Below are 11,416 nucleotides of genomic sequence, written 5' to 3'. Positions count from 1 at the left end.
CAGATTTCAGCAGAAATGTTTCAGGTACCCTAGGAAGGGCTTATAGCACTTTCACAAGTTCTTCCACTGGCTCCCCAGTAGCCTTCTCACCTTGCTGGCTCCAGCCTTTCTCCATTTTTCTGTCGTCTCTCTTCTCTCCACTGTCTTCCTTATTCACTTGTCAGGAGGAAGAAAAATCCATCCTTGTCTATGAAAATTGGCAGAACTATTACATGTTATTCTGCAGATTCTTTTCTCTTGCAAGAGTCTATCAAGGTATTACCCCAGGGACTTCCCTGGTGGTCCAGTGGTTAAGAATCCGCCTTCCAATGCAGGGGATGCGGGTTCGACCCCTGGTCAGGGAACTAAGATCCCACATGCCACGGGGCAGCTAAGCCTGTGTGCCGCAACTACTGAGCTTGCGCACCTCAACTAGAGCCCGCATGCCACAAACTACAGAGCCCAGGTGCCACAAACTACAGAGCCCACGCGCTCTAGAGCCTGTGCACCACAACTGGAGAAGAGAAAACCCTCTCGCCACAACTAGAGAGAAGCCCACACAACACAACGAAGAGCCTGCATGCCACAACTAAGACCTGATGCAGCCCCAAATGAATAAAGATAAATAATAAATAAATAATTTTTTTTTTTTTAATAAAGGTATTATCCCAAACTAAGATGGTTCCCTTCTGGGAGTAATTCTGGTGCCAGATGTTAAGATAATGATTACTTTTACCTCATTATTATTAAATACACATCAAAATGATAACACTGTAACAATTATCTCGATTTATTTACTTTTACCATTTTTCTCAGAATCTCAGAATGAAACTCTGACATCTTTAAATCCTTGCCCCCGTCATGTTTACTTTTTTACTTTATTTTTATGGTCTGGAAATTGTATTAGGTATGTTCATTGTGTGTGTTTCTGGAAGGTCCATTTGTAGCCTCAGCTTGGTTGGGAAGGCAGGACCAGTAGGTGAGGAGCGATGGGGTGGGGTTAGTGGATATGCAGGGCCAAGGTAAATTTGAGGGTTGAATTTTTGTAAACTTTGTAAAAAGTGCATTTCACAATCTATTCTAATAACCTTTTGTCCTCTTCCTTCTTTCCAGGGTTTGCTCATTGGCTAACTATTGTCATATTAGTTTGGAATGTGTAAAATTCAGTTTCTGCAAGAATGTCATCCTGGATGTGGTTAAAAAACTTTGTAAAAACTGTCGATGGTAAGAGAATGTTGATTTTGCCCACTTGTGTCTCTTTCAGTCCCAAATGCCATTATGAAGTGAAGAGGAAATGTGATATTAGCTGTGCATTGGTTTGTGCTTTATAAATCCTCGTGGTTGTTTCCATTTTATTAACAGAGTTCTAGCAATCATTAAATATTTCCCAGAAAATAGCTTCTGGTAACTTTATTTAAGACTAGGGCTTCCCTGGTGGTGCAGTGGTTGGGAGTCCGCCTGCCGATGCAAGGTCTGGAAGGATCCCACATGCCGTGGAGCGGCTGGGCCCGTGAGCCATGCCGCTGGGCCTGTGCGTCCAGAGACTGTGCTCTGCAACGGGGGAGACCACAGCGGTGAGAGGCCCGTGTACCGCAAAGGAAAAAAAAAGAAAGACTAAACCAAGGTGACTCATAGCAGACCGCTGTGGCTTCCCCTCCCTTGGTCCTAGCTCCCACTTGCCTCCTTCCTGGGCTGCTCAGGTTATATGGGGCATGTAGGCTTGGCTGCTGCCCTGGAGGAACCCAGTGGCTAGGATTGGGTTGGGCTCAGTAAATTTTGTAAACAAACAAATAAATGTACCTAGGCCCTGAAAAAAAGACAAAAAAAAAAAAAAAAGACGAAACCAAGCTTTCACGACATCTCAAATGTACTTTGGAATTCATAGAAAAGTTCAGAAAAAATATTTGGAAAACTTAAATGAAATACCTTTCAGTTATTTTGGCCTCTGTCCTTGGAACACCATTTACGAGAATTATACAAGCTAAGGAAATAAAAAGATTTCAGGAGTCACCAGAGTTGAAGCTACCATTTCAAGTGTTCCATATTTCAAGAATTCTTTTATTAGTCCTTGTCTACTCTCTGAAATCTGAGCTCTTTGGGTTTTTTTTGTTCTTGTTGTACGCGGGCCTCTCACTGTTGTGGCCTCTCCCGTTGCGGAGCACAGGCTCCAGACGCGCAGGCTCAGCAGCCATGGCTCACGGGCCTCACCGCTCTGCGGCTTGTGGGATCTTCCCGGACCGGGGCACGAACCCGTGTCCCCTGCATCGGCAGGCGGACTCTCAACCACTGCGCCACCAGGGAAGCCCTGAAATCTGAGCTCTTTGAATGAAGTCAAAGATTTTTGTAATAATCTTTCATGAAATGGGGGAATCCATAGAACAAATAGGGGAATACATAGAACAAATACTTGTATATGGGGCCCTGGAACTTTTTAGGTTTCAAAACAAACAACATATTGGAATAGTCTGGAATATTGGAAATCCCCTTTGCCAATTGTAAATATCTTATAAAAATTAACTAATAATTTGTTTATTACTGGAAGACAAATTGAGAGCTTAAAAGACAATGAAATATACATTATTTAAAAAAATCATCTCTAAAGGTATGGCATTCTCAACAAATGTGTTGGTGGGCAAGAATTCTATCTCATTGTATGGTGCAAATGCGACCTCTTTTTCTTTTTATAAACCTAACTTCATTTTATTCACTCATCTTCTATAACATTAAAGACTTACAAATTAAGGAATACATGTAACAACATTAGAAATTCTTATTCTGTATTTCTAATTACTACATTAGTAAAAGATGAGTATCTTAGTTCATTGCTAAGCTGAGTCTCTTGGGTATTGGTGAAAAGAGCCTTATTTGAATATCTCATCCTTTGAATTCTGAATTATATAATGCTTTCCAGAGGAATAGGAATGGTTTTAGAATTTTATAGATCTCTTTCTGACTGATCTTTTGTCTCATTTTGTACTTCTGGGAATAGGAGCTTTAATCTTTTTTGGTCTAAAAAAAGGGATTAATATTTTAACATCTTATATAGAATTGGGAACAACTTTCATGTCACACAGAAATGTACATTTCTCCATTATTTTGCATGAATGTAAATATATCTCTGATCTAACAATGCACACGCTGCATTCCCTAGAGCTAAAAGTAATTTTTGAGTATTTGAGATAAAATTCATAGGCTTCCCTAGGAAAAAATTCATTGTGGTCTCAGGACGTGATCTACCTACTGTTAGAATACAAGTTTCGGAAAAAGTTGAGTGTGTCCTGAGCAGCTCTAAAATAATTAGTAAATTGCTAACAAGGAAATATTGACATAATTATCATTCCAATATTACTGAGATTAAAATGAACATAGCTGCCTAATAGTTGTTTATAATTATTTATAATTTATAAGTCCTGCCTACTGTCAAAAAGGCTTTGGGAGTTTTTATGGTTAAACACACACACACACACACACACACACACATCTGAGCAATTCACAATTATACAAAAAAAAATTTGATCAGAAACCAACTAGAGTAAGAGCAGAAATGGAACCAAGGTCAAACTGAGTCCCTCAGTTTAACACTAAACGTAAGCTGAAATCACTGGCAGGGAAATAAGATGGGAAACATTATGAAACCTTGGTCCTTTTTGCCTTCTAAAAGGAGGCTTAGCAATTCTTCATTAAAGGGAAAATTAATACATTCTAAGCAGAATTTATCATAGGATTCTTCTAAATTGCTGAGGAACCGAAAAACTTAACAACCAGACAAAATTGCACAAGATTCGGGTCTGTTGGTATTTTCTTATTTTAAAAAATGTTAAATAAGTTACCATTAATGAAATTTGTGCATTCTTCCTTTATCCTATCACCATTCCCTTGTGATGACTTTAATTCTTCTCCTGTAAGTTGAATTATTATGTTTTTATTGGGTTTGAAGAGTTTTTAGAGGCACCGAAGCTACCTTCAGAGTAGAAGAATGGTTTGAAATTAAGACGATTCTTTGCCAATGCATTACCTTCCTTCACATCTTCAAACAGAGCAGGGTTAGCAAACTTTCTCTGTAAAGGGCCAGGGAATAAATATTTTAGGCTTTTCAGGTCGTATGTATCTGTTGCAGCTGCTCAGCTGTGCTCCTGTAGTGTGAAAGTGAATCGGCAAGATTATGTTCGAAAAAATCTTTATTTATGGACAGTGATTCTCTCTCACAGCAGGGCCTAATACCCTTTCCTTTGGAACACAGGTGGTCTTTTTTTTTTTTTCCACAGGTGGTCTTTAACTTCAGACATTCTCACTATTCCTTCACTTATGGGACAGATTTAAAAATATATATATCTGGGGCTTCCCTGGTGGCGCAGTGGTTGAGAGTCCGCCTGCCGATGCAGGGGACGCAGGTTCGTGCCCCGGTCCGGGAGGATCCCACATGCTGCAGACCAGCTGGGCCCGTGAGCCATGGCCGCTGAGCCTGCGCGTCCGGAGCCTGTGCTCCGCAATGGGAGAGGCCGCAACAGTGAGAGGCCCGCGTACCGGAAAAAAAAAAAAAAGTATATATATATATCTGTTTTCTCAAGTTTGATGGCATCTCCTTTGAGAAACAAAGTACAAGTCAAAGTTACTTTGAAGACTTTTCATGCATTTAACATGCTTAGAATCTAGGCTCAACTGTATCTCCTCCACATAATCTATGGCCTTGTCTTTTCTTTTTTTATATTGAAGGTTCTCCATCTTTGCAGCTGTACCATCACTTCTGACCTGTGCAAAATAAAAGAAGCTTACGAAAGAGTCAAAGTATTTCACAACACGTCTGCCCTTACCTGCTAATGTTTTCAGGAAAATAGCATTTCTAGCAACAAAGACTTTGAAAATATACTTAAATATGCTCAGAAATTTTCCCAATTAAAATAAGATATAAGATTTTTTGAAGTAACCTTATTTTATTCAGTATTTTGAGTCATAGATTGATCAATAATACAGATATCAGGCTTCCCTGGTGGCGCAGTGGTTGAGAGTCCACCTGCCGATGCAGGGGACACGGGTTTGTGCCCCGGCCCGGGAAGATCCCACATGCCGTGGAGTGGCTGGGCCCGTGAGCCATGGCCGCTGAGCCTGAGCGTCCGGAGCCTGAGCTCCGCAACGGGAGAGGCCACAACAGTGAGAGGGCCGCGTACTGCAAAAAAAAATAAAAAAAATACAGACATCACTTTAAGTTCTGCCAGCTGTAGATATAAATTATTTTAAAATTTAGATGGAGATAGGTAAGCAAGAGGTAACTGCACATGAAATTTTGACATCATACAAAAATAATGCATTTTGCATGCCAAACATCTCTGTCCTCTCCACCCCTCTAAATAATGATAAAGTTAAAAAGTACAGAATTTTAAGTGTTTGTATTTTCTTGCTTGCTTGTAATGCATTTAAATTTTTACCTGAGATTACTATGGTACATTACAATCTACTTTTCTTCAGTCACTCAATGTAGTATGAGACAAGAATAAGTTGGATAACTCTGAAAGAAATATTTATTCTCTTATAACTCACAAATATTTAATTGTATACACTCTGGTTTTGTATGTACTACAGTGTACTACAGCAATGTCAGATGTGTTGATTTCAGCAGGACTTGTGTCAGGGCATTGTAGTGACTTCTAGGTAGCCCATGTATTCCATAGGGCCCTTTCACAAACTGCAGACGATGCCACACCCTTAGACTTGAGTTACTGTGGAGAATATTTCAGGCCAAGGAAATAGTTGTGCACTGCCTTTAGCTGTTTCTGGATGCTAAAATAGAAAATAAATGCCTCCTATTTCTTTTTTCTCCTCTCTTTCCTCTAATTTTTCAAAATAGTAAAGATAGATTATGTAACCTTTGCCTTCCCCTGAGTAGGGATATTCAAAAGCATTCCTTAGTACCTTGTGAGGTACTTTAAACACTTAAAAATATGAAAAGCAACCCAATAGGACTCCTTTAAGAATCTTTTTATAAGCTGAAGAGTCCTTTCAAAAGGTGAGTGATTCCTCAATAGAACAGACTACAAAGTCCAGAAATAAATTCAAATACATACAGGAATTTAGTATATGCTAAAGGTGGTATTTAAATCCATGGTGAAGAGATTGTTGTATAAATGGTGTTGAGGCAACTAGGCAGAAATTCAGAAAAAAATAAAGTTGAATCTACAACTCACACCTGACCCAAAATAAATTCCAGATGAATCAGAGTTTTTGTTTTTGTTTTTGTTTTTGCGGTACTCGGGCCTCTCACTGTTGTGGCCTCTCCCGTTGCGGAGCACAGGCTCTGGACGCACAGGCTCAGCGGCCATGGCTCACGGGCCCAGCTGCTCCGCAGCATGTGGGATCCTCCCGGACCGGGGCACGAACCTGTGTCCCCTGCATCGGCAGGTGGACTCTCAACCACTGCGCCACCAGGGAAGTCCTGAATCAGTGTTTTAACGTGAAAAATAAAACTGTGAAAAAGACTAAAAAAGAAAAGAAAAAAGCATTCCTGTGGCCTGAGCTGACATAGTACATGGTAAGCAATGTCCTTGTAAGTCACAGGTCATAATGAAATTGTGGAAACTTTGGTAGGAAAAGCAGGATCCAACTCTTCCCCTAAGGCTGGGAAATGGTTTGGTTAGGGAGAAGTGAAAAAAGCTAAAGGATGTTCAGTATTTACATTTTGTCATGACAGTAAGGAGCTATCAAGTTAGTCATGTAATCAAGTGTGGCATATTTGGGGGACAGGAGGAGCCCTGATGGAGACTAAAGCAGAAATGTTTGTATATACAGTATAAGGTGGGACCAGATTGTAGAGGATTTTGTATGCCCAGATGAAGAGCTTACCCTTGGTTCTCTTTTTACTGAGACACCTCTAGGGGTTGATGAGCTTGGGTGCAGGCTTTCTCAACCTCAGGACTACTTTTTTTTTTTTTTTTGCGGTACGCGGGCCTCTCACTGTTGTGGCCTCTCCCATTGCGGAGCACAGGCTCCGGACGCTCAGGCTCAGCGGCCATGGCTCATGGGCCCAGCCGCTCTGTGGCATGTGGGATCTTCCCGGACTGGGGCACGAACCCGCGTCCCCTGCATCAGCAGGCGGACTCTCAACCACTGTGCCACCAGGGAAGCCCAGGACTACTGACATTTTTGACCAGATAATTTTTTTGTTATGGGTGGCTGGGCCTGTACATCATAGGATGTTTAGCAGCATCCCTGGCCTATACCTACTAGATACTAGCATCTCCCCCTTTTCAAATTGTGACAACCAAAAATGTCTCCAGATATTGCCAAATGTCTCCTGGGGAACAAAATTACCACTGATTGAGAAACACTAAGCTCCAAAATGACAGAATAATTGGTGTTTAAGAAGGACTGTCCAGCTGTGGTTGTGTAGAACGAACAGGAGGTTGGCAGGACAGAAGCCTGAGAGAATGTGTTAGAGGCTAAGTATGGTATATTATTATAGTAAGGGCCTCCAGTAAAGTACATCTCCCTGTATTCACGACCTTGTATAATCTCCTCCTCCATTGACTTAGAGCTTGGCCATGTGACTTCCTTTGATCCATGGAATAGCAACAAACATGACACAAGCTGAGGCTTGAAAAGCATTTGTGCATTGGTCCTAAACCTCTTGGAACACTGCCACCATGTGACAAAGCTGGTGTGAGCCTCCTGAGGACACGTGTCCAGCTAACAGCCAGCACCAACTTCCAGACGTATGGGTGAGGCACTCTTAAGACCAAGCAGCCACAGTAAAGCTACCGTGACTATATGATCCCAGGCAAGCCAGCAGAAAAACCACCTACCTGAGCCCTGCCCAAGTTGATGGCAGTGAGATTATGCTGCTATTTTAAATCACTAGGTGTTTGTTGTGTTGTTATGATAACTGTTGTGATAACTGGAGTAGATTAAAATCAGTGGAAATGAGAAGGTGTGTACACAGACGTTTGGAATAATCCATGTTTCTTTTTTTTTTTTATAAATTCATTTTATTTATTTTATTTATTTGGCTGCTTTGGGCCTTCGTTTCTGTGTGAGGGCTTTCTCTCGTTGCGGCGAGCAGAGGCTACTCTTCATCGCGGTGCGCGGGCCTCTCACCGTCACGGCCTCTCCCGTTGCGGAGCACAGGCTCCAGACGCGCAGGCTCAGTAGCCATGGCTCACTGGCCCAGCCGCTCCGCGGCATGTGGGATCTTCCCGGACCGGGGCACGAACCCGTGTCCCCTGCATTGGCAGGTAGACTCTCAACCACTGTGCCACCAGGGAAGCCCAATCCATGTTTCTTGATGACTCCTCAGTGAAGGGGCTTATTGAAAGGACAAAGCAGGTCAAAGAATATAAGAATTTCGAATTGAGTGCAAAGGTCAGTGTGAGTTAAGGAAGGAAGTTGCAAGAGCAGTCTTCAAGAAAGCATTTCTGGCAAAGCAGTTAAAAATATTAACATCTATTTTGAAAAATACAGATATTTATTAATTGCTAACAGAATGATAATAATATTTCAAAGATTCAGTTTAATAAGTATATCTGAAAAGCTTTAAAGGCATTACCGAGGTAATAAGTGGGATTACCGAGGCCACTTTTTACTTTATATGGAAAAATCAGTCTTTAGAATAAACAGGAAAATCAATAACAATTTTTTTGCACTAATAATAAAATTCATTCCAATGTATTAGTTATCTACTTGTACAGAACTATATTCACTTAGCAATTAGATTGCTAAGGCCAGGGCTTATTAATAGAATGCCTCTCATAATTTACTAGTTAAATTTACAGATGGCGAATATCAGTGGCATTTACAGCTTGACGGATCCTGTGAGTGTTGACCTTATTTATTGTACTATTCAAGAAGAAACAGTTCTTCGGATGTTTAGCGTTTAGCTTTCTGTTTAAGAACATCAGCTTGAAGAAATGTGTCAGTCAAATCCTCTATTTTTATGACACTGAAAACAAAGTAATAAGCAATAGAGAGGATTCAGAATGAGAATGGAATAGAGTCATTGCTAAAAGAAATGGAAATAAATTAAAAAGTCTAAAAAGTGGAGGGAACTGATGTGATAAAGTAAAAATAACCCAAATGCATTTTCACAAGCTTTGAGAATCACCAAAGGGAACATATACATAAGTCATAGGACAAAGTGAGGGTCTCTTGAAAATAAGATGAGGTTTTTTTTAAAAAAAGGATAAAAATGGATGAATTTTAAAGATCTTATACCCATTAAGCAGCCAGTATTAAGGAAACAACAGTACTGTTGAAATTAAGATCAAAGGGTAACATACATCTGCACATATAATTTCCATAAGATTTGTTTAAAAGCTACCTCAGTCCTTGTTTAAATATTGCTGCCTGTCAAGGATTTTGGTTATTAATTTTCTCAGGTTTTGGAGACAAGAACTGTGAAAAATTATTTGGATTTGAGGATCTGGAAGATCTGTGTGATTCCTAATGTGCATTACCTAGTTGGATCTTAATGTTGGACGGGCATGCATTAAAGAAAGCCAGTAAAATCAGAGAACGGGGGTCTTCTGGTAAATCTTGTATATACAGAAGTTTACCAATTTTCCGGAATCGGAAAAGAATAAAATACACATAACGTTAACCAATTTGGAATCCTACCCCTACTTTCCTTTCCCCTTTCTGTCCAGTTAGCTCCCTACGCTCCTGCCAGCTCTTGATTGACCCGAGTAAACACTGTTTACGCCGAAGAACCTACTGCCTCACTCCCAGCTCCGGCCGGGCCCCCCAACTCCAAGAGCCCCAAACCCAGGCTCCAGAGCTCTGCACGGGAAGCACAGCCGGGATCCCGGAGGCGTGGGAACCGGAGCTGGGCGCTCCTTCTCCCAGGCTGGGCAGAGCCAGGCCCCGCCGGGAAGGCGCGTGCGGCTGCGCCGGGGTCTCAGTCGCGGGCGGGCATTTTTGCGCGGGGTCAGGGGCGCGCTGGCACCGCTCCAGGGCTGGCAGAACGCGAAGCCGCGTCGGAGCGCGCCATTACGACCCACCCAGGCGCCTCGCCCCGCCCGGAGGTTCCCGCCAGTGGCCAAACCAGCTCGAGTCGCCGAACTTGCCGCGGCTCCCGGGGGCAGCAGGTGGCTCCGGACTCCCCGCTGTCGCCACAGCCGGGGCGGACCGCGTGCCCCGTCGCGCCGCGGAGCCCTTTCGGTTGGCCCCACCAGGCGGGACGGAGGCGGACGGGGACCTGGAGGAGCTGACCGGGATGCGATCCGTCTTCGTCGCCTGCGAACCGCTCAGGGCAGCTGGAGCGCAAGAAGTTCAGCACGCTGTGGGCGGAGCTGCGCGTGCTCTCGGCCGACGCCGAGGCCGGCTCCGGAGGCTGGAAGCCGACCGCGACTGCGCCTCACCTTCCAGGAGTTTGCTCTCGGCTTCCGCTGGGCCGGCCGCGGGGGACGGCGCCTTGGCTGGGGGCTGCAAGAACCAGGCGGGGTCCGACCCCGGGGACAGCGAGGAGGACATGGGCGACAAGGACGCGGCGGCAGCTCTGGCCGCCTCCTGGGACGCGGCGAGCCCTGGCTAGGCTTGGCAGGACTTCCAGGCACGACTCTGGGACGAGGCCAAGTTCATCCCCAGGTGCGTGTGTAGTTTGGAGGGCGGGAGGTGGTGGTGGTGTTTCCTGTCCTCCCAGGGGCGCTGCCATCTCTCCTTCTTACACTGTGGAGTGTGCAGCCCGCCTAGTCTCTCTCTCAGTTCCTTTTTCTCCATTCACCGACTCGCTTTAACTTCCCCAAGACGAGATACCCTAGCGTTAAGGAAAGGGAATGCGTTCAGAGTCAGAGTTTGGGGAGAAAGTTTTACTTGCTCGTATCTGAGCCCTGCAAAGGGCACTTTGTTAGTTATACAGGCCAAAGTGAAATCCGCAGCGTCCGGAGAATCTTCCCAGACACTGATTTAGGAGCGCTCCCACTTCTCAACGACTTGATTACGGCACCCTGTACTCCAGGCCTCCTGGATGCACCTGAGCGGCACCTGAGCCGTGACCCGCGCTGTTAGACAGTTTGGCTTTCGCTATAGCAGTTTTTGTACTCCCTGTTTTCCTGCTACTACATAGAAAACAAGACATTGTTGTGCATTTATATTGCTGCACACAAATATTCATTGATGCCTACTACTTTACAAGCTCATTTGTTTGATTTTCAGAATTAAACAGGGTCGTACACTTTCTTATCTCTGATTGATGGAGAAATTGATGGAGAAATGTATGCGCACGCACACGTTGAGCATTTGACTGAGGCAAGGGCATAACAGGAATTCATCTCTCTCCTCTAATCAGAGCTGAAGCTTTTCAGAGTTTTCTCAGTTCCATTTGTAGTGATAGCGAGTGTCATTTGTGGACTGATTCACGTTGATAAATTAACTTAGAACCCCGCATTCTTAGAAACAGAAACACAAGGGTCCAGCCGGCACTGGAACCACAATGGGTTTGTGCATGGGCACTGGT

The 11,416-nt window shown here is 43.6% G+C and overlaps 1 pseudogene; it reads left to right on the top strand.

Annotated features, from left to right (window-relative positions):
• The first annotated feature begins 9,433 nt into the window (after positions 1 to 9,433).
• The window catches only part of LOC132491595 (ras and EF-hand domain-containing protein-like), a 49,998-nt pseudogene continuing 48,015 nt past the window's right edge, over positions 9,434 to 11,416 (top strand).

Source organism: Mesoplodon densirostris, chromosome 6, assembly GCF_025265405.1.
Source record: "Mesoplodon densirostris isolate mMesDen1 chromosome 6, mMesDen1 primary haplotype, whole genome shotgun sequence".
In the NCBI taxonomy this organism is placed as follows: Eukaryota; Metazoa; Chordata; class Mammalia; order Artiodactyla; family Ziphiidae; genus Mesoplodon; species Mesoplodon densirostris.
This window is presented reverse-complemented; position numbering and strand designations above follow the sequence as displayed.